The sequence below is a fragment of the Ranitomeya imitator genome, chromosome 3, assembly GCF_032444005.1.
Source record: "Ranitomeya imitator isolate aRanImi1 chromosome 3, aRanImi1.pri, whole genome shotgun sequence".
NCBI lineage: Eukaryota > Metazoa > Chordata > Amphibia > Anura > Dendrobatidae > Ranitomeya > Ranitomeya imitator.
In genome coordinates this window covers 676180516-676205577 of record NC_091284.1, presented here as the reverse complement: position 1 = coordinate 676205577, position 25062 = coordinate 676180516, and positions in this window count along the sequence as shown.

The following is a 25062-nucleotide window of genomic DNA, read 5'->3' as shown; positions in this document are numbered from 1 at the left end:
CGATCCGTGTGCAGTGTGAGGATGCGATTTCTTCGCATCAAATTATCCGTGTGACATCCGTATGGCATCCGTACGCTCGCCGGCTTGCAAAACAGACATAGAATGGATCCATGGCCTCAAAAATTATTAAAAACATACATACAGTCTAAATATATCTATTATATAATTGTCTAAGGGTCACTTCCGTCTTTCTGTCTGTCTGTCTGTCCTTCTGTCACGGATATTCATTGGTCGCGGCCTCTGTCTGTCATGGAATCCAAGTCGCTGATTGGTTGAGACAAAACAGCCACGACCAATCAGCGACGGGCACAGTCTGGAAGAAAATGGCCACTCCTTACTCCCCGCAGTCACTGCCCGGCGCCCGCATACTCCCCTCCGATCACCGCTCACACAGGGTTAATGCCGGCGGTAACGGACCGCGTTATGCCGCGGGTAACGCACTCCGTTACCACCGCTATTAACCCTGTGTGTCCCCAACTTTTTACTATTGATGCTGCCTATGCGGCATCAATAATAAAAAAATGTAATGTTAAAAATAATAAAAAAAACAAAAAACCTGCTATACTCACCCTCCGTAGTCCGCCGAGCCGCTCGCGCCTGGCGCCATCTTCCGTTCCCAGCGATGCATTGTGAAATTACCCAGAACACTTAGCGGTCTCGTGAGACCGCTAAGTCATCTGGGTAATTTCACAATACATCCTGGGAACGGAAGATGGCGGCAGCCGCGCACGCATCGGGACAGCTTCGCTGGATTGGATCCCGGCGGGTGAGTTTAGAACTATTTTTTATTTTTTTTAACAGGGATATGGTGCCCACACTGCTATATACTACGTGGGCTGTATTATATACCGCGTGGCTGCTATATACTACCTGGCTAGTGTTATATACTGTGTGGGCAGTGTTATATACTACGTGACTGGACAATATACTACGTGACTGGGCAGTATACTACGTGGGTCTGTGCTGTATACTATGTGGCTCTGTGCTGTGTACTATGTGACTGGGCAATATACTACGTGACTGGGCAATATACTACGTGACTGGGTAATATACTACGTAGCTGGGCAATATACTATGTGGCTGGGCAATACACTACGTGTCTGTGCTGTATACTACGTGGCTCTGTGCTGTATACTACGTCACTGTGCAATATACTACGTAGCTGGGCAATATACTATGTGGCTGGGCAATATACTATGTGGCTGGGCAATATACTGCGTGGCTGGGCAATATACTACGTGGCTGAGCAATATACTACGTGACTGGGCAATATACTACGTGACTGAGCAATATACTACGTCGCTGTGCAATATACTACGTAGCTGGGCAATATACTATGTGGCTGGGCAATATACTACGTGACTGGGCAATATACTACGTCGCTGTGCAATATACTACATAGCTGGGCAATATACTACGTGACTGGCCAATATACTACGTGACTGGGCAATAAACTACGTGACTGGGCAATATACTATGTGGCTGGGCAATATACTACGTGGCTGGGTAATATACTACGTAGCTGGGCAATATACTACCTGACTGGGCAATATACTACGTGGCTGGGCAATATACTACGTGACTGGGCAATATACTACGTGACTGGGCAGTATACTACGTGGCTGGGCAATATACTACGTGACTGGGCAATATACAACGTAGCTGGGCAATATACTACGAGACTGGGCAATATACTACGTAGCTTGGCAATATACTACGTGGGCTGGGCAATATACTACGTGGGCTGGGCAATATACTACGTGGACATGCATATTCTAGAATACCCAATGCGTTAGAATCAGGCCACCATCTAGTATATATATATATATATATATATATATATATATATATATATATATATGTCAGTGAGACACATATATATACATATATTTCTATTTCATATAGCGCTAGATAGCAGAAAAGCCGGTAACTCAATTTCCGGCTTTTCCTATCTCCTTCCCAAACCCGATAGGATATGAGACATGGTTTACATACAGTAAACCATCTCATATCCCTTCTTTTATTACATATTCCTCCATTATTAACCTGGCTTAATTTCACCTTACAATAGCAAGGTGACATTAACCCTTCATTACCCCATATCCCACCACTACAGGGGAGTGGGAAGAGAGAGGCTAAGTGCCAGAATAGACTCATCCTACAGATGTGGCTTTTCTGGGGTGGCTGGGGGCAGATGTTTTTAGCCAGGGGGGCCAATAACTATGGTCCCTCTCTAGGCTATTAATATCTGCCCTCAGTCACTGGCTTTCCCTCTCTGGTGGAGAAAATGGCGTGGGAGCCCACGACAATTTTTCCGGGATTTAACCCTTTAATTTAATAGCTAGAGACCCCAAATTTGACACAAATACACTTCTTACATTACTAAAGAGGAATAAGTAATAAAAGAAGGGATATGTGATGGTTTACTGTATGTAAACCACCATGTCTCATATCCTGTCGGGTTTGGGAAGGAGATAGGAAAAGCCAGCAATTGAATTACCGGCCTTCCTGCTATTTAGCGCTGAATTAAATATATATATATATATATATATATATATATATATATATACACCTATACTATGTGTACACATTTATTCTACCTATTCTATTCTATTCTGTCAGTGTGATTTTACTGTACACCGCGCTGAATTGCCGGCTTTTCTATAGAACACCGGTGCGTATTTCTCGCAAGTCAAACTGATGGTCCGTGTGTAATCCGATTTTTTCTCGCCCCCATAGACTTTTATTGGCGATTCTCGGTCGAGATTCGCTGCCAATTGCAGCATGCTGCGATTTCACTCGGATCCTGAATACGGCCGAGAAAACAACGGATAATAGGAGCTGCCCCATTGATTAACATTGAGCCGAGTGCTATGCGATTTTTTATCGCATTGCACTCGGCCGTATTACGGTCTAGTGTGACTCCGGCCTTAGAGTCCCACAAAAGCCTCGGTCTTCCGGCTACCGGTGTCTGCGCTTTGCCAGGGAGACAGTCTGTTCGCTGCAGTCCTCACCCTGGTGTCCTCGCCTGTGCTTCTCTCTCCTACATGCTCGCTACAATCTGTTCTGCTTTCGGTATTTGCTCTGTCCAGGAGCTGCAGCACTTTCTCGTGGCTGCACGGCCCCTCTGCTTCCTTCCCCTCTGTCTCTTTGACAGGAACTAACTAACTTTCCCTCCAAACCACAATATATATAGGGGAGTCACCTAGGAATAGGATCAAAAGCTCCCCCTTGTGACCTGGAGTGTGAACATGTTGCATGTTTGTGTTTACCTGGTAAAAGTTATCCTTCCTTGCCTCCAAGCGTGACATCACTCTCCCCATGAGGAAAGCAATGCCACTGTCATGATCAGGACCCTGGGGCATCACATGTGTGTGTTGCTGGTGGTTCAGAGAGGGAGGGAGGACAATCTGAGGTATGTGTGTGTGGGTGTGTTGCTGCACACATACATGCGCTGGCCCTGATCTGCTGCGCTTACAGTACAAGGCATTATATCAGAGTAGTGGCAGCAGTTAGTGCAGCCTGTTAGTCATAGGCACAGTATATATGTCTATGTATCCTTTAAATACTACAGCAGTTATGGAGTGGAGCCAGTAGATAGTGGTGTTGTCTGAGTGCATGCAGAATTCGCAGAGCTGGGCTACATTGCAATGTGCAGGATCTGTGAGGCAGCAGTGTGGACAGCGACAGGTGGTGAAATCTTTGACTGCATTGTAAGCAGAGCTGCTGGGACACATCTACAGCCCCGCCTGTACACTGGCATCATCATGTGTGGCCATTGAGCATCATGTGGGGCCATTATACAGTATGGAGCACTGTGTGGCCATTATACAGTATTGAGCACTGTGTGGCCATTATACAGTATCGAGCATCATGTGTGGCCATTATACAGTATGGAGCATCATGTGTGGCCATTATACAGTATGGAGCACTTTGTGGCCATTATACAGCATGGATGATCATGTGTGGCCATTATACAATATTGAGCATCATGTGTGGCCATTATACAGTATGGAGCAATGTGTGGCCATATTTTTTTCTTTTTATAATTATTGTTTATGAAACAGTGTGATCAGCAGTGCTAAATGGGTGTGGTTGGGGCGTGAATAAGGGTGTGACTAGTTGTGAAGTGGGTGTGGTCAGGGGGCGTGGGCTTAAATTTGCCACGGCACGCTGTTCGCGCCTCTACCTTTGTCCCCTCCCGCTACTGTCCCCTCCATGCACAGCAGTATGTTGAGGAGGGGGGAGTGTGATGAGGGTACACGATATAGGGACTAGGCAGTACAGGGGGTCACCATTTGAGAGGACAGTGTGAAGAGGAAGCCCCGTATGGAAAAGAAATCAGTGTGGAGGACATGTACCATACGAGGGACAGTGTGAGGATCATATTTTGTGCAGGGATTGCAGTTAGTGGCAATAATTTATTCCGGGGCACAACAGAGCGCAGATATCTTTATTCATAAGCATTATAAACCTATATTCATAAAAGATATATAACAATACCTATTTTATTAAATACATGAATCCATAAAACAACCACGAACATAATACTACAGACAACCGTGCTCTCTACGTCGCCCTACCAAGGGGCCCTCACTGACCACTGCCTAACAGCGGAGGTTGGCACCCTATACACAGTCGAGACTGGCGCCCCCACTCAACGTCGGCTATCCCTAAAACTCCTGTTGATGCCCTACGCTGTTATTTTTAAGGGCAACTTGTCAGAAAGTGCTGAAGAAGATTGGAGAAGATGGAAGTCTGCAGAGATCAGTAATCGCTATGGTTGGATGCTGAGTAATTATGCAGCATTCATATGTTACAACAAAGTGGATGGGATTTCAAGAAATCCCATGTCCGCTATGCGTTCACAGACGCCCGCAGCTTACCCACAGAGACGGACATGCTGGCATCTCCGCAAGAGAAATTTCAGCCACAGAATGTATTTAACGTGGTGAATATGCACGGTTCAGTGAACACACGTGGATTCATGTGCGTTCAATAGAGGCAGCACTTTGGATGCAGCGAACATGTGCTGCCACATTTAGCTCATGTGCACCCGGCCAGAATGTGAAGGGTCTACATGGGGTCTGGACAAGATGAAAAATGAAAAAAAGAGAATGACTGCAATGAGAGTAGATGTCACCTATATGGTACGTGAATGCACATGTTTATTTGTGATACTGCCAACGTCCCATCAGTGCTGTCGTCACTGTATGGTCTGCAATCTAATGAAAGATGTTAACGACAACTCCCAACATCTCCTTACCATTACTAAGAACATATTGGGAGTTGAAATAAAAATGTATATAGGGCAGACTTGACATTACAATTGATGTACCATGAACTGATGGTGGTTCTGGGGCTCAATTCATGCACGAATGATGATCCTGGTGATGCATTCATCTACTGCTTTTTGATCTGCTGTATTTCTGTACTGATGGGGGTTTTGATGCTGTGGTTCTGATGACGTATCTAGGGAGCTATGTGGGGCTCATACTGTATATAAGGAGTTATGTGGTGCCTAATGCTGTATACACCACGTTCCAAATTATTATGCAAATTATATTTTTCTCCGATTTTCCTAAATGGTCGGTGCAAATGACAGTCAGTCTAATAAAAGCCATCACCCGTTAGAGTATACATCGAATTTTATTGAAGAAACCTCCCAATGATAACAGTATAATCTCCAAAATGAATAAAAACTCAAAATGCACTGTTCCAAATTATTAGGCACAGTAGAATATCTAAACATTTGATATGTTTTAAAGAACTGAAAATGCTCATTTGTTGAATTTGCAGCATTAGGAGGTCATATTCACGGAACAAAAAAAGCTATTTAACTCCAAAACATCCTAACAGGCCAAGTTAGATGTTAACATAGGAACTCTTCTTTGATATCACCTTCACAATTCTTGCATCCATTGAACTTGTGAGTTTTTGGAGAGTTTCTGCTTGTATTTCTTTGCATGAAGTCAGAATAGCCTCCCAGAGCTGCTGTTTTGATGTGAACTGCCTCCCACCCTCATAGATCTTTTGCTTGATGATACTCCAAAGGTTCTCTATAGGGTTGAGGTCAGGGGAAGATGGTGGCCACACCATGAGTTTATCTCCTCTTATGCCCATAGCAGCCAATGACTTGGAGGTATTCTTTGCAGCATGAAGATGATTTTGCTTCTGAAGGCACGTTTCTGCTTTTTATACCATGGAAAAAAGTTGTCAGTCAGAAACTCTATATACTTTGCAGAGGTCATTTTCACACCTTCAGGAATATTAAATGGCCCTACCAACTGCTTTCTCATGATTCCGGCCCAAAACATGACTCCTCCACCTCCTTGCTGACGTCGCAGCCTTGTTAGGACATGGTGGCTATCCACCAACCATCCACTACTCCATCCATCTGGACCATCCAGGGTTGCTCGACACTAGTGTTGAGCGATACCGTCCGATACTTGAAAGTATCGGTATCGGATAGTATCGGCCGATACCCGAAAAGTATCGGATATCGCCGATACCGATATCCGATACCAATACAAGTCAATGGGACACCAAGTATCGGAAGGTATTCTGATGGTTCCCAGGGTCTGAAGGAGAGGAAACTCTCCTTCAGGCCCTGGGATCCATATTAATGTGTAAAATAAAGAATTAAAATAAAAAATATTGATATATTCACCTCTCCGGCGGCCCCTGGACATCACCGCGGGTAACCGGCAGGCTTCTTTGTTTAAAATGAGCGCGTTTAGGACCTGAGGAATGACGTCGCGGCTTCTGATTGGTCGCGTGCCGCCCATGTGACCGCGACGCGACCAATCAGAAGCCGCGACGTCATTCCTCAGGTCCTAAATTCCTAGAATGAGGAGTTTAGTGCCTGAGAATGACGTCGCGGCTTCTGATTGGTCACGTCGCGGTCACATGGGCGGCACGCGACCAATCAGAAGCCGCGACGTCATTCCTCAGGTCCTAAAAGCGCTCATTCTAGGAATTTAGGACCTGAGGAATGACGTCGCGGCTTCTGATTGGTCACGTCGCGGTCACATGGGCGGCACGCGACCAATCAGAAGCCGCGACGTCATTCCTCAGGTCCTAAACGCGCTCATTTTAAACAAAGAAGCCTGCCGGTTACCCGCAGTGATGTCCAGGGGCCGCCGGAGAGGTGAATATATCAATATTTTTTATTTTAATTCTTTATTTTACACCTCGCTATGGATCCGATACCGATACCCGATACCACAAAAGTATCGGATCTCGGTATCGGAATTCCGATACCGCAAGTATCGGCCGATACCCGATACTTGCGGTATCGGAATGCTGAACACTACTCGACACTCATCAGCAAACAAGACTGTTTGAAAATTAGTCTTCATGTGTGTCTGGGCCCACTGCAACTGTTTCTGCTTGTGAACACTGTTTAGCGGTGGCCGAATAGTAGGTTTATGCACCACAGCAAGCCTTTGAAGGATCCTACACCTTGAGGTTCAAGGGACTCCAGAGACACCAGCAGCTTCAAATATCTGTTTGCTAGTTTGTAATCGCTTTTTAGCAGCTGCTCTCTTAATCCGATGAACTTGCCTGGCAGAAACCTTTCTCATTATGCCTTTATCTGCATGAACTCTGTCTGTGCTCAGATTCAGCCACAAATCTCTTAACAGTACGATGATCACGCTTAAGTTTTTGGGAAATATCTAATGTTTTCATCCCTTGACCAAGGCATTGCACTATTTGATGCTTTTCGGCAGCAGAGAGATCCCTTTTCTTTCCCATGTCAATTTAAAACTGTGGCCTGCTTAATAATATGGAAAATCATTTTTAAGTAGTTTTCCTTTAATTAGAATCACCTGGAAAACCAATTATCACATGTGTTTAAGATTGATTTCAGTGATCCATTGAGCCCTGAGATACAATACCATCCATGAGTTTATTTGAAAAATAAAACAATCAAATGTTTATGACACTTAAATCCAATTTGCATAATAATTTGCAACACTGTGTATAGGAGGCTATGTGCAGGCTCACACTGTATATATTATTTTTATTATTTTATTTATTATGCATTGTTTATATAGCGCTATCTTATTCCGCAGCGCTTTACATACATTATCATTACTGTCCCCAAGGGGGCTCACATTCTAAATTCCCTATCAGTATGTATTTGGAGTGTGGGAGGAAACCGCACTGCCCGGAGAAAACCCATGAAAACACGGGGAGAACATTCAAACTCCTTGCAGATGTTGTCCTTGGTGGGATTTGAACCCAGGAGCCCACTGAGCCACCGTGCTGCCATATATAGGAGGCTATGTGTGGGTTCATAATGTATCTAGGAAGCTATGTGAAGACTCATATTGTATCTAGGAGGCTATATGTGGCTCACACTGTGCCTAGGGAGCTATGTGTGGGCTAATACTGTATCTAGGGAGCTATGTGTGGGCTCATACTGTATATAGGAGTCTATACAGGTGCTCATATAGGAATCTATGTGGGGCTTATACTTGATATAGTAAGTTATGTGGGGGCTCATTTTATCTAGTGTAGTGCCACGGTAGCAAGCTGTGCAGTGATGAGGCAGTGACCTACAAAGTTCAAACACAAATCTCTTTTAATGTGTTTCTTCACAGCATTAACCCCTTTCTGACCTCGGACAGGATAGTACGTCCGAGATCAGAACCCCCGCTTTGATGCGGGCTTTGGTGGTGAGCCCGCATTAAAGCTGGGACATGTCTGCTGTTTTGTACAGCTGACATGTGCCCGCAATAGCGGCGGGTGGAATTGCGTTCCACCCGTCACTATTAACTAGTTAAATGCCACTGTCAAACGCTGACAGCGGCATTTAACTAGCACTTCCGGCTATCGGGGTCATGAAGGGGTTAAATGTCCAAAATTCACACAAGTGCATATAATCTCAGTACATGGTATTAGTGTCCATTTCACTGCACTACATACTATACGGCATCCTTCCGTTTACAGTCACTAAAAACGCTGGCCTTCCCTTTGACCAGTAGCTGTTGGTGACTGCACCACCGTGTCAATGTCTTTTACTCACAGTTTTCACCATTTACAGTCACTAAACATGCTGGCCTTCCTTTTGACCAATAGCCATGGGTGATTGCACCACTGTGTCAATGTCTCTTACTCACACGGCATCCTTCCGTTTACAATAACTAAACACGCTGGCCTTCCCTTTGACCAGTAGCAAATGGGCGACTGCACCGCCATGTCAATGTCTCTTTCTCACAGCCATACACAGTCCCTTGATATCCTCCGGATTACAGTCGAGTACCATATCCACCTGTTTGCAGCCGTTAAACACGCTAGTCCTCCTTTGGGCACAAAACGGTCCACCTACGAGATCAGTCACCGTGGACGGCTGCACCACTGTGTACGCTGTGGGTGCCAGTCCTATTGGCTCTGCTCTGTTCTGTGTCTCTTCACACAGACAAAGCTCTGTAGAGCCTCTGCTCTGCACTCTCACCTACACCAAAACTGACACTGGCCCTGACACACCCAAACCCTTTACTGCAGGGCTTTTAACAAAGAAACCTGTGGCCTTCAGCCACATAGAAACTCGGGCCTGGAATGAAATAGACTGCATGACTACCATCCTGCAGTCTGTTTCACAACACAACATCCCAGAGCAGGTTTCCCCTACATCTGCCTTGGACACTAGCATGGCCAAGACTAACACCTTTATTATTTCTAGTCAGCATTGTAACCACCGCTACGCCCGTGACTGCCATGCACTCCTATGGCCTCACTATGCCTCCATGCGCTTCCTGGGGAGAACAAACAATGACCCCCTACCTGTGACACCGGTCTCAGTCTCACACTAGGTAGCTAGCTATGTGGTTGCTCATACTATATGTAGGGGGCTATGTGAGGGCTCATACTGTATGTTAAGGCTGTGTGTCACGGGTTTACTGTGACAGAGAGGAGCCAGAGGATCACAGCATCTGAGTTCTCCTGCTCCTGCGCTGAATAGAAGCACTTCACCTTCTTATTAAATGGTGTAAATTTGTTTGGCCAGTGCAGGGGTTAATCTGCTCTGTTGAGAGCTCTTGGAGCCAAGGCTCTCAACTGTGCACTGTTAGCCACTCCCATCCTCTATATAAGCTGAGTTCTGTCTAACACACATCATCAGAGATAGCTTATGCTGCATGGCTAGGATGATAGGTGTTGGTGGTTATTTGAGTAGTTAGTTGGTGGATTTATCTATAACAGTTGCTTGGTTTTGTGTGTGTGATAATTCTCTTTCTTCTCCTACTTTGGTTAAACCCCATCCTCCACCTCCCGATGCATACCTCTGTTAAATGTGAGTGTATATTTGCATGTGTGGTATTTTCAGTTATCCTTGTTTGTATTACCTTGTTAGTCTGGTTGGTGTACTACGGTGCACTACAACTCCCCTCTACCCTGGGTGAGTGAATGGTGCAGACTGAGGGTGGATTCCAGAACTAAGGTAAGGTACGTGACCCCAGCATCTCCACCTTCAGAAGAAACCCAGGGAACAGTGTGAGCTAGGGTGCCCCTATACGTTAGGGACGGGAAGGAGCCCCTGGTCCCGGGACACCCAATAACAGTTGTGACATTAGCTCTAACCAAAACCTTTTTGGTACAATATGGATACTATTACTGCTCTGACAAGACAACTGCAGCAGCTCAGCCTGGGGGTGGCAGACCTACGCAGCACCCTAACACATCAGGAAACCCTTAGTTAAGCCCAATATCGCTTTGCCTGACAGGTTCTCTGGGGGTGACAGAAAAATGACTGGCACGTCCAAACTAGTGTGAATAGGTGCATACCAGGAGCAGCTACCTCCATATATAATATACAAAAAAAGGTTGCACTCTATCGTGCCAAAGCATGTCGAATATGAAATACATGAAATATGAATAGCAAAATGGCTTTTTGAACATTAGGAAAAATATTTGTGAGACACTTTGCACAGAATTTGGCCAAATAGCGTGAGCCCATCAACCATCGTCAAGGTGGTCTCATTAATCTAGGCCACCTGTTATGATCTGGTGGCCTAGGAGCAGCATGAGACTGACTCTGGTGAAGGTGGTCCCTGTACTGACCGCAAACCCTGAACCTAGCAGCGCAACTAGAAGTAGCCGTGGGGGGTACCTAACACTCCCTAGACCCCTCGACACAGCCTAAGATCTAACTTCCCCTAAAGACAGAAACAGGAAACCTAGCTTGCCTCAGAGAAAATCCCCAAAGAATAGATAGCCCCCCACAAATATTGACTGTGAGAGGAGAGGGAAATAACATACGCAGATATGAAATCAGATTTTAGCATAGGAGGCCATACTAGCTAAAAAGAAAGAATAGAACAGAGTACTATGCGGTCAGTATTAAAACACTAGAAAATATCCACCACAGAAAATACAAATCACCACATCTGACTAAAGACATGGAGGGTATATCTGCATCTCCAGAGACACAGCTTGGCTGCAAAAAATTCTTCACAGACAAAGCTGGACAAGACAAAAACATAAATATGCACAGAACTATAAAGTCCACAGCAGGTGGACAGCAAAAACAAAGCCAGGACTTATCTTTGTAGAAAAGCACAGCAAACTGGAGAGACCAGCAGGGAAGTGAATCCTCCAAAAACAATGGACAACTGGCAGGGACTAAAGAGTCCTGCAAAGCTATATACCCCAGTCAGTTTTGCAATTAGTAGATACACCTGTCCAATCCTGCAGTCCAGACACAACTGCATTACCCTCTACAACCACCGGAGGGAGCCCAAAAGCTGAATTCACAACAACCACCTTGACGATGGTTGATGGGCTCACACTATTTGGCCAAATTCTGTCCAAAGCATCTCACAAATATTTTTCCTAATGTTTAAAAAGCCATTTTTCTATTCATATTTCATGTATTTCATATTTGACATGCTTTGGCACGATAGAGTGCAACCTTTTTTTTGTATATTGTATATGGAGGTAGCTGCTCTTGGTATGCACCTATTCACACTAGTTTGGATGTGCCAGTCATTTTTCTGTCATTTCTATGTTAGCTTACTGACTGAGCACTCCTCCCTTTACCATGTGGTTTTTAATTACATCTAATCACACTTGGTTCCGGCCAACCCATATGAAGACTTTACAGACAGAGGTGTCTACATTCACCCATGAATAGAGACATTAGCCTTCGGTAAGTGTTCACATTTGGACAGGGAGGTCAGGGACCCATCAGATTAATGAGACCACCTTGACGGTGGCTGATGGGCTCACACTATTTGGCCAAATTCTGTGCAAAGCGTCTCACAAATATTTTTTCTAATATTAAAAAATCCATTTTGCTATTCATATTTCATGTATTTCATTTTCAACATGCTTTGGCACGATAGAGTGCAACCTTTTTTTGTATATAGGTTCTCGGGGGGGCATGACAAGTTTGTTTTCAGGGAGGCCTGTAAACTATACTTTAGGTTACTGTCTCACCACAGCTATGCAGGTAGATGCATGCTCCACTAGATGGCAGTAGAGTGGAGGGAAGACTGCAACACTTGCCAGAGCAGACCTGCAGCGAGGCCACCACCAGGTGGCAACAAAGTAGGCTACTTTCACACTAGCGTTGGTACGGGGCCGTCGCCATGCGTCGGCCCGACGTACTAACGCACATTGTGAAAAAAATGAACAATGGGGGCAGCGGATGCAGTTTTTCAACGCATCCGCTGCCCCATTGTAGTGTCCGGGGAGGAGGGGGTGGCAGGCTCGATGCACAAAAAAACGTTACATGTAACTTTTTTGTGCCGAGGGTCCACCAAAACACGACGCATCCGTCGCATGACAGATGCGACGTGTGGCCATATGTCACAATGCGTCGCTAATGTAAGTCTATGGAGAAAAAACGCATTCTGCGGGCACATTTGCAGGATGCGTTTTTCTCCAAAACGACGCATTGCGACATACGCCAAACAATGCTAGAGTGAAAGTAGCCGTAGTCAAACAGGAGAGTAACGTAGTACAAAGGTGGAAATTAACTCAGAGTCAGAGACGCGCCAGAGGGTCAATACCAGATGGAAGCAGGAGTACCAGGAACAAAAGACAGAGTCAGGTCAGAGATAAAGCAGAGTCAAGTACCAGAGAGTCCAAACACAAAGGGAAAACACTGAGTCGGAGCGGGGAAAGGGGAATGAACCGACACGGGAACAGTCAGGAATCACAGCAGGACAAATCAAGATATAACCAGAGTCAGCTACTCACGCCGTAGGCAGAAGCTATAACTAACACTGCCTGCAGGATGCAGCAGAGATAAATAGCAAACCATAAACCAGACTGAAGCTGAGAAAAGTTAATCTCTGACATGATCAGACGGGCAAAAGGGAAGACAGGACTCAAAACCTGGTCTGGATCATGACAGTTACATCCTTGTTCCTCAGGAACCGAGGAGCAATGGGTGTGGATAATAATCTCACTCCTTCAGTTGACTCCCAACATGGGCATTTTCTCTCCTGTCTGACTCCTCATCGCTCCAGACGGTGGAGGAATTTTTTCTGGCACTGGGTCATATATATGACGACCCCAATCGTGTTTCCATGGCTGAGTCTACACTAAGTCAGCTTCAGCAGGGGGACCAGCTGGCAGAGAAGTATTGCTCCAAGTTTCAGAGGTGATCAACGGACACTAAGAATGACACTGCCCTCCGTAGTCAGTTCTGTAAAGGGTTAATAGTAAGGGCGAAGGATGCCTTAACCCTGTATGAGACCAGTTTCCCTTGAGGCGACGAGGTCTCTGGCTATCCAGGTGGATTGCCTTCTTTGCCAGAGATGTAGGGAGACACCCCAAAGAGTGGGAGGTCTGAAGCCAATGGAAATCAGGTCTGAGTCATCTGAGCAACACATGCAGTTGGGTGCAGCAACTCATTCTGGAAAGCAGTCTGTTTGGCGTAAAGGGGTAGCATGTTTTTACTGTGGTAAAAAGGGACATTTTGTGGGCATGTGTCCTTCCCTATCTCACGGTAATCAGCTGTCAGAAAACTAAAGAGCCCTGGGTGTATATATCACCTCCGTGGGTAGAATACAATTTTTTTTCTGCCAGCTGAGATCCATCTGGGCAAAATAAGGTGATTTCTGCATTCCTGGACAGTGGGGCAGGGTTTAACTTGATCGATGCTAGGTTCGTCCAGGGCCTCAATCCACATACTCTGTCCAGACCTTTACTCATAATCACCATTGACTCAAGCCATTCCAGGGTTACATCCTTAGCTCGGGGCCATGCACTCAGAAGTTTTTGACTGTTATGTGCTAGAGCAGGGGTCCCCAACTCCAGTCCTCAAGGCCCACCAACAGGTCATATTTTCAGGATTTCCTTTGCATTGCACAGGTGATGCAATTATTACCTGGGCAAGACTAAGGAAATCCTGAAAACATGACATGTTGGTGGGCCTTGAGGACTGGAGTTGGGGACCCCTGTGCTAGAGGGTCTCCCCTCTCCTGTGGTTCTTGGACTTCCTTGGCTCATTCTGCACAATCCTGTGGTAGATTGGCAGACTCGGGAAGTGGTAAAGTGAGTGAGTATTGTCAAGGACACTGCTTGGGCACCCGGCTTGCAAGGGTGGATACCCAGTCTGTGACTAAATACCTGTCTGACTTTAAGGATGTGTTCTCAGAGCAGCATTGCCAAGATCTTCCTCCCTATTGTCCTTATGACTGCACCGTTAATCTTGCTCCTAGGGTCAAGCTGCCTAAGAACAGATTATATAATACCTCTGGTCCAGAAAGGCAAACCACGAAGGACTATATCGCAGAGAGTTTGGCAAAGTGTCATATCAGACCATCATCATCCCCCATTGCTGCAGAGTTTTACTTTGTAAAGGAGAAAGATGGAAGGTTACACCCCTGCCTAGATTTCCGCAAACTCAATATGATCATGGTGTGGGATCCGTATCCACTTCTTATCATCCTGGACATTTTTAATCAGATTGTAGGAGCAAAATGATTCTCTAAACTGGATCTCAGGGGGGTGTATAATCTCATTCATTTTAAAGAGGGGGATGAGTGGAAAACAGCTGAGGGACACTATGAGAATCTTGTGATGCCATTTGGGTTGACGAATGCTGCCACCATCTTATGGCATTTTGTAAATGACATCTTTAGTCACCTGGTAGGTAAATTTGTGGTAATCTATCTTGATGACATATTAATTTATTCACCTGACCTTGAGTCACATCAGGTAAATGTCAGCCAGGTTTTACAAATACTCAGAGACAATAAATTATTTGCCAAACCAGAGAAATGTATGTTCTCGGTTCAGGAGATCCCTTTCATAGAATGTTTTATCATCCACCGGTTTTTGCATGGATCCAGCGTGAGTCCGGGTGGTACTGGATTGGGATCGTCCTGAGGATTTGACAGCGTTACAAAGGTTTTTGGGTTTTGCCAACTACTATCATAAGTTCATCAAAAACTTTTCGGTAGTAGCCAGACCTCTGATGGATATGACCAGGAAGACGACAGACTTTTCCAAGTGGTCCAGTCCGGCCAGGGTGACATTTGATAAGTTGAAGGAGTGTTTTGCATCTGTGCTCATTCTCATACAGCTTGACATCAATCAGCCTTTTATCGTCAAAGTTGATGCGTCTGAGGTGGGGGCTGTATTGTCACAAGGTGCATCTCCTGGTAAATGGCGTCCATGTGCATATTTTAAAAAAAACAACTCATCTGCAGAGAGAAATTATAACATTGGCAACAGGGAACTCTTGGCAATCAAGTGGACTTTTGAAGAGTGGCGTCATTTTCTGGAGGGAGCAGTTCATCCGCTTAGGGTAATCACGGATCATAAGAATTTCATATATTTAGAATCTGCAAAACATATAACACCTTGACAGGCAAGATGGGCATTGCTCTCCACCAGGTATAACTTTTTTGTCACATTTAAGCCAGGGAACGAGAACATTAAGGCGGATGCCTTATCTCGTTTTCCTGGAGGTGGAGATAATTGTGAACTGGTTCCTATACTACAAAAAAAGGATGGTTATTGCTTCTATAGCATAGATCTGCTGTTCGCTGCTATGTAGTAGAAAATCAGGTGTGCTGTGAGCGTCGACCACAGGGTGGCGCTCACAGCTACCGGCGATCAGTAACCATAGAGGTCTCAAGGAAAAACAAATCCAAACTTTGCTAAAAACTTTGCTGATACCCGTAGCATCTCCATTTTTCATGATCTCCTGTTGGGTGAGGGCTTATTTTTGCGTGCTGAGCTGACATTAATGATAAAATTTTTGTGCTGATACGTTCTTTTGATCACCTGTTATTGCATTTTAACAAAAAAATAAACATAATTCTGGCAGTTCAATTTTTTTCTCCCTACACCATTTAGCAATCAGGTTAATCTTTTTTTAATTGATAGATCGGGCGATTCTGAACGTGGCGATACCAAATATGTCTACGTTTGATTTTTGTTATTGTTTTATTTTGAATGGGGCGAAAGGGGGATGATTTGAACTTTTATGTTTTTTTTTAATATTTTAAAAAACTTTTTTTTTTACTCTTGCCATGCTTCAATAGTCTCCATAGGAGACTAGAAGCTGCCACAACTTGATCGGCTCTACTGCATAGAGGCGATGCTCAGATAGCCTGTATGTAGCAGAATTACTGCATTTCTATGAGCACCGAACACTGGGTGGTGCTCATAGCAAACCAGCATCAACAACCATAAAGGCCTCAAGGAGACCCCTGGTTGTTATGGCGATGAACCGATGACCTCCGATCACGTGACGGGGTCAGCGGTACGCATATTTCTGTCCCGATGGCCGGAAGCACGCATTAAATGCCGCTATCAGCATTTGACCAGTTAACCCCTTCATGACCGTGGGATTTTTCCTTTTTCCGTGTTCGTTTTTCACTCCCCTCCTTCCCAGAGCCATAACTTTTTTATTTTTCCGTCAATTTGGCCATGTGAGGGCTTATTTTTTGCTGGACGAGTTGTACTTTTGAATGACGTCATTGGTTTTACCATGTCGTGTACTAGAAAACGGGAAAAAAATTCCAAGTGCGGTGAAATTGCAAAAAAAGTGCAATCCCACACTTGTTTTTTGCTTGGCTTTTTGCTAGGTTCACTAAATGCTAAAATTGACCTGCCATTATGCTTCGCCAGGTCATTACGTGTTCATAGACACCTAACATGACTAGGTTATTTTTTACCTAAGTGGTGAAAAAAAATTCCAATCTTTGCTAAAAAAAAAAAAAAAAAAATTGTGCCATTTTCCGATACTCGTAGCGTCTCCATTTTTCATGTTCTGGGGTCGGTTGATGACTTATTTTTTGCGTGCCGAGCTGGCGTTTTTAATGGTTCCATTTCGGTGCAGATACGTGCTTTTGATCGCCCGTTATTGCATTTTAATGCAATGTCGCGGCAGCCAAAAAAACGTAATTCTGGCGTTTCGATTTTTTTCTCATTACGCCGTTAATGCTTTTTTTTATTGATAGATCGGGCGATTCTGAACGTGGCGATACCAAATATGTGTAGTTTTTATATTTTTTTTATTGATTTATTTTGACTGGGGCGAAAGGGGGGTGATTTAAACTTTTATATTTTTTTTATTTTTTTCACATTTTTTTAACTTTTTTTTAAACTTTTGCCATGCTTCAATAGCCTCCATGGGAGGCTAGAAGCAGGCACAGCACGATCGCAAAAAATCCGCAAATGAAAGTCTATGAGAAAAATATGGATTACACACGGACCATCAGTGTGACTTGCGAGAAATATGTACCGGTGTTATATAGAAAAGCCGGCAATTCAGTGCGGTGTACAGTAAAATCACACTGACAGGTTAGAATAGAATAGATCAAATAAATGTCTACACATAGTATAGGTATATGTATATATATATATATATATATATATATATACACTAGATGGTGGCCCGATTCTAACACATCGGGTATTGTAGAATATGCATGTCCACGTAGTATATTGCCCAACCACGTAGTATATTGCCCAGCCTTGTAGTATATTGCCCAGTCACGTAGTATATTGACCAGTCACGCAGTGTATTGCCCAGTCATGTAGTATATTACCCAGCCACGTAGTATATTGCACAGCCACATAGTATATTGCCCAGTCACGTAGTATATTGCCCAGTTAAGTAGTATGGTGCCCAGTCACGTAGTATATTGCCCAGCGACGTAGTATATTGCCCAGTGACGTAGTATTCAGCATAGAGCCATGTAGTATATTGCCCAGTCACGTAGTATATTGCCCAGTCACGTAGTATATTGCCCAGCCACGTAGTATATTGCCCAGTCACGTAGTATATTGCCCAGCCACGTAGTATATTGCCCAGTCACGTAGTATATCGCCCAGTCATGTAGTATATCGCCCAGTCACGTAGTATATTGCCCAGCGATGTAGTATATTGCCCAGTCACGTAGTATATTGCCCAGCGATGTAGTATATTGCCCAGCCACTTAGTATATTGCCCAGCGACGTAGCATATTGCCCAGTCACGTAGTATATTGCCCAGTCACGTAGTATATTGCCCAGCGATGTAGTATATTGCCCAGCCACGTAGTATATTGCCCAGTGATGTAGTATATCGCCCAGTCACGTAGTATATTGCCCAGTGATGTAGTATATTGCCCAGTCACGTAGTATATCGCCCAGTCACGTAGTATATCGCCCAGTCATGTAGTATATCGCCCAGTCACGTAGTATATTGCCCAGCGATGTAGTATATTGCCCAGTCACGTAGTATATTGCCCAGCGACGTAGTATATTGCCCAGCCACTTAGTATATTGCCCAGCGACGTAGTATATTGCCCAGTCACGTAGTATATTGCCCAGTCACGTAGTATATTGCCCAGCCACGTAGTATATTGCCCAGTCACGTAGTATATTGCCCAGCCACCTAGTATATTGCCCAGCAACGTAGTATATCGCCCAGTCATGTAGTATATTGCCCAGTCACGTAGTATATTGCCCAGTCACGTAGTATATTGGCTAGTCGCGTAGTATATTGCCCAGACACGTTGGTATATGATACTGCCCACGCAGTATTTAGCAGTGTGTGCACCATATCCCTGTTAAAAAAAATAATTAAAATAAAAAATAGTTATATACTCACCCCTGGGATCCAGCGAAGCTGTGTGATGTGGCCGCCATCTTCCGTTCCCAGGATGCATTGCGAAATTACCCAGATGACTTAGCGGTCTCGCGAGACCGCTAAGTCTTCTGGGTAAGTTCGCAATGCATCTCTGGGAACGGAAGATGGCGGCCGGCGCGAGCGCATCGTCCGACGACAGAAGGTGAGAATAGCAGGTTTTTTGTTTTTTTTTAATTATTTTTAACATTAGATCTTTTTACTATTGACGCTGCATAGGCAGCATCAATAGTAAAAACTTGGTCACACAGGGTTAATAGCAGCGGTTACGGAGTGCGTTACCCGCGGCATAACGCGGTCCGTTACCGCTGGCATTAACCCTGTGTGAGCGGTGACCGGATGGGAGTATGGAGCGTGCGCTGACTGCGGGGAGTATGGAACGGGCTCAGAGGACACTGACTGCGGGGAGTATGGAGCGAGGAGTATGGAGCGGGCGCCCGGGACACTGACTACGGGGAGTATGAAGCGGGCGCCGGGGACACTGACTGCTGGGAGTATGGAGCGGGGAGTATGGAGCGGGCGCCGGGCACACTGACTACGGGGAGTATGGAGCGGGCGGCGGCCACTGTGACTGCAGGGGAGTAGGGGAGGGACTATTCGGACTGTGCACGTCGCTGATTGGTCGTGGCAGCCATGACAGGCAGCTGGCGAGACCAATCAGCGACTTGGATTCCATGACAGACAGAGGCCGCGACCAATGAATATCCGTGACAGAAAGAAGGACAGACAGAAAGACGAAAGTGACCCTTAGACAATTATATATATAGATATATGTATATGTCAGTGAGACACGTATATATATCATATATATATATATATATCATATATACGCATGTATATACGGTATCACAAACATGCAACACATTTCACACTCCAGGCCACCAGGCTCTTGCTCCTATTTATTAGGTCACTCCTCACATTGGTAAAACTGGTAGCCTGTAGGGAAAATTAGTCAGTTGCTGGCTAAGCTCCGCTCAGTTGGTTGGTTCCTGGCAGGGGTGGGATCCTGTCAGAGAGCAAAAGAGAAGGACATGGAGCGTGCTGCAGCTCCTAGAAAGAGACATTGAAGGCAGAACTGTATTGCAGCGAGCATGCAAGGAAGTCATAGCAAAAGAGTGGATATCAGAAGGGGACAAGCCCTACACAGGCTGCCTCCTCCTGAGGCGCACAATCCCGGTAGCCGGAACACCGAGGGAGTAACGTCCTTTATGCCATGCTCCAGAGACCGGCAGGACAGCTAATTTCTTGTTACCTGTCCGCCCTACACCCAGGAGGCACGGTGGCACCCCTTAGAGGCCGGGGCATGATAGAGTCCCTATAAACCACCTCAAGCCACCAGTCATACAGGTTTGTCCTATCCTATCCGTGGGACAGAGAGAGAGACATAACATCTACAACAGTTGTGAGGACCTTATGAGAAGCTTAGTAGTAAGCAACTACAATACTGCAGCGTGAGGGAAGGCTACTGATTTCCATCTGGACAAGGGGACTCTGGACTTGCCTCCAAATTGGCCGGACTCTGCCTGCCCTGTGATCTAGTGCTCTGGACTGTGGATGCTGAAGTCTTCAGTAAAGGTAAAGAGACTGCAACCTTGTGTCCTCGTTCTTCTCTGCGCCTCTCACCATCCACCATCTACACACCGGGAAGCCCTGGGGACATACTTCACCTGTGGGAAGGTATACCATCTAGCTGCCATAACATCACCCCAGCGGACCCCTTAAAGCAGCGTCGGTCACCCTGACCGAAAAACACAGGTGGTGTCACGAACATAAACATTCCCCATGAAGACCTTACCCTTTTACACAGACGTCCCAGGGCCACGGACAAGGTCAGCCACCGTGACATCCCCCCTGAACTGCAGGACCCGGTACCGAGTACCCCGCTGCCCTGACGGGGAGATCCACCAACAGTAACCCCTTGCGGTATTGATCCTTCTCCAAGGATTTCAACTACATGAAAAAAACGAATATTTGAAATCCACATTAAATACAAATTAAAATCAACTATATCTATAGGATACAAAAAAGATTCATATTAAATATTCAGATATTCACAGCACAAAACAGGAAAAAAAAGGGGGGGTAATAGTGGAATTATTTCATATTAAATAAATTACTGTGACTATAGAGTTTCTATTATAACATCTCAATTTATATTTAATATTGCGTTATCAAGTCCATGCGGCTATTTAAACCACACGGCACTCTAGTTTCCAGTAAAAAAAATCCACTCGCCAGGATTTTTTCATGTAAGTTGCCCCCCCTAACGAGCTTAGACACTTTCTCTGTTCATTTGAAGGGAAAAGATTTTAGATCCCCATTATGCTTGTTGGCGAAATATCCAGAAACTGCAAAGAAACCTGCTGGAGGCAAATTAACCGCATCGGACAAATGCTTACGGATGCGTTTTTTCAGAGGGTTCATGGTACAACCCACATATTGAAGTTGACAAATATTGCATTGAATTAGATAAATAACATTGTCCGTATTACAATTTATAAAACTGTGTATTGGAAACTCTTTTTTGTTTGTAAAAGAGACAAATTTTTTATCTTTTGTAGCATACTGGCAACATTTGCACTAACGCTAACGCGCCACATTTGTGGAAACCAACCGCACTAAGCCAGTTTTTCCTTTGATCTCGTTCTACATCCAAAAATAAATTGGGAGACAAAAGGTTTTTTAATGTAGTTGCTCTTTTTGGCACAAATCGGACCATGTGATTATCCAAGATGTTTCTGAGAATTGTATCTTGTCGCAAAATAGGTGTGTACTTCCGTATGATGTCAGTGATCTGGTTATATTGTGGACTGTACCCCGTGGTGAATGTAATAATATTGTTATCCGTTTTATTTTTCTTACGTTTATATTTAAGTAAAGAGTCTCTGCTAATATTCCTGACAATCGAATGGGCTCTTTCCAAACACCATTTAGGGTAACCACGGTTTTGTAATCTGCTGCAAACTTTTTTACTTTCACTTGTATATATAGAATCATCAGAAGTATTACGTTTACTCCTGATGAGTTCCCCCACAGGTAGGTTTCTAATAACATGTGGGGGGTGGCAAGATGTAGCTGCCAGTATACTGTTTGAAGCAGTTGATTTTCGGTAAGGGAGTACCAATACCCTGTTCTCCTCAATACTAGCAACAAACGTTACATCTAAAAAAATCAATCTGTGACTTCTCAGGAAAACCAGTAAATTGGAGATTATAGTCATTGTTGTTTAAATATTCGAGAAAAGACTGGGCATCATCCTCCATATGTTTCAGCACAAAGACCAGATCATCAATATATCTTCCCATCCACACCAAATTGTCTCTGAATGGATTTGAAGATATATAGATAAAATTCTCTTCCCAGGTTGCCATTACAATATTAGCGAGTGAAGGGGAGAATTTTGCTACCATTGCGCAGGTGTGTACTACGGAGGACAGAGAATGAACTTCAAACCAATATTGCGGCCAGCATGCAGCCAGCGGGTAAGCAATGGGTGAATCAAACACCCGAAAACTCCGCCCATATGACCCCAAACCAGTCCCGCCAAATTCAGGTGACAGGTTCCCTTTAATTAGAAGATCTTTATTTTGTGCTAATAGATCTAATGCTATTTTTTCTTTTCTACTCAAATTGCCCTTGGATTTTTTTGTTGTATTTTTACTCAGTTCAATCAGTTCCAATTCTACAACCTCTTGAAATTTATCCAGGATTGCTGGTCTTGTCTTCAACGGATAATAATCCAGATTAGATGTTAGGAACTAAACCGACTGATCCCCAGGTTTTTTATTAGTCGTATCCAAGTCATATAAATCTTTTAATGTCCTCTGTTCTTCAAACATTAGTAATTCATCTTCCAAGGAAAGTTCCAGATTTGGCTTGGTCTTAACATTTTCCAGAATGCTGTTATCTTTAATATAGCGGAATTTTAAAGTTAAATTCAGTGCAAACCTGTTAATATCCATAATGGTTTGGTACACACTGAAGTCTTTAGAAGGGGAGAAGCCCAATCCCTTTGATAACAGGGATATCTGGGCTTGGGAAAGCTCATAGCTGGATACAGTTATATGAAAAAGTTTGGGCACCCCTATTAATCTTAATGTTTTATAAAAATTGTTTTTTTTTGCATTTTTTTTGCAACAGCTATTTCAGTTTCATATATCTAATAACTGTTGGACACAGTAATGTTTCTGCTTTGAAATGAGGTTTATTGTACTAACAGAAAATGTGCAATCTGCATTCATACAAAATTTTACAGGTGCATAAGTATGGGCACCCTTATCATTTTCTTGTTTTAAATACTCCTACCTACTTTTTACTGACTTACTAAAGCACTTTTTTTGGTTTTCTAACCTCATTGAGCTTTGAACTTCATAGCCAGGTGTATGCAATCATGAGAAAAGCTACTTAAAGTGGCCACTTGCAAGTTGTTCTCCTGTTTGAATCTCCTCTGAAGAGTGGCGTCATAGGCTCCTCAAAACAACTGTCTAATGATCTGAAAACAAAGATTATTCAACATTAGTGTTGAGCGATACGTCTGATACTTGAAAGTATTGGTATCGGATAGTATCGGCCGATACCCGAAAAGTATCGGATATCGCCGATACCGATATCCGATACCAATACAAGTCAATGGGACACCAAGTATCGGAAGGTATCCTGATGGTTCCCAGGGTCTGAAGGAGAGGAAACTCTCCTTCAGGCCCTGGGATCCATATTAATGTGTAAAATAAAGAATTAAAATAAAAAATATTGATATATTCACCTCTCCGGCGGCCCCTGGACATCACCGTGGGTAACCGGCAGGCTTCTTTGTTTAAAATGAGCGCGTTTAGGACCTGAGAATGACGTCGCGGCTTCTGATTGGTCGCGTGCCACTCATGTGACCGCCACGCGACCAATCAGAAGCCGCGACGTCATTCGCAGGTCCTAAATTCCTAGAATGAGGAGTTTAGTGCCTGAGAATGACATCGCGGCTTGTGATTGGTCGCGTGGCAGTCACATGAGCGGTACGCGACCAATCAGAAGCCGCGACGTCATTCTCAGGTCCTAAACGCGCTCATTTTAAACAAAGAAGCCTGCCGGTTACCAGCGGTGATGTCCAGGGGCCGCCGGAGAGGTGAATATATCAATATTTTTTATTTTAATTCTTTATTTTACACATCACTATGGATCCGATACCGATTCCCAATACCACAAAAGTATCGGAACTCGGTATCGGAATTCCGATACCGCAAGTATCGGCCGATACCCGATACTTGCGGTATCGGAATGCTCAACACTATTCAACATAGTTGTTCAGGGGAAGGATACAAAAAGCTGTCTCAGAGATTTAACCTGTCTATTTCCACTGTGAGGAACATAGTAAGGAAATGGAAGAACACAGGTACAGTTCTTGTTAAGGCCAGAAGTGGCAGGCCAAGAAAAACATCAGAAAGGCAGAGAAGAAGAATGGTGAGATCAGTCAAGGACAATCCTCAGACCACCTCCAGAAAGCTGCAGCATCAACTTGCTGCAGATGGTGTCACTGTGCATCGGTCTACTATACAACGCACTTTGCACAAGGAGAAGCTGTATGGGAGAGTGATCTGAAAGAAGCCCTTTCTGCAAGCACGCCACAAACAGAGTCGGCTGAGGTATGCAAAAGCACATTTGGAGAAGCCAATTTATTTTTGGAAGAAGGTCCTGTGGACTGATGAAACCAAGATTGAGTTGTTTGGTCATACAAAAAGCCGTTATGCATGGCGGCCAAAAAACACAGCATTCCAAGAAAACACTTGCTACCCACAGTAAAATTTTGTGGAGGTTCCATCATGCTTTGGGGCTGTGTGGCCAATGCCGGCACCGGGAATCTTGTTAAAGTTGAGGGACGCATGGATTCCTCTCAGTATCAGCAGATTCTTGACAATAATGTTCATGAATCAGTGACAAAGTTGAAGTTACGCAGGGGATGGATCTTT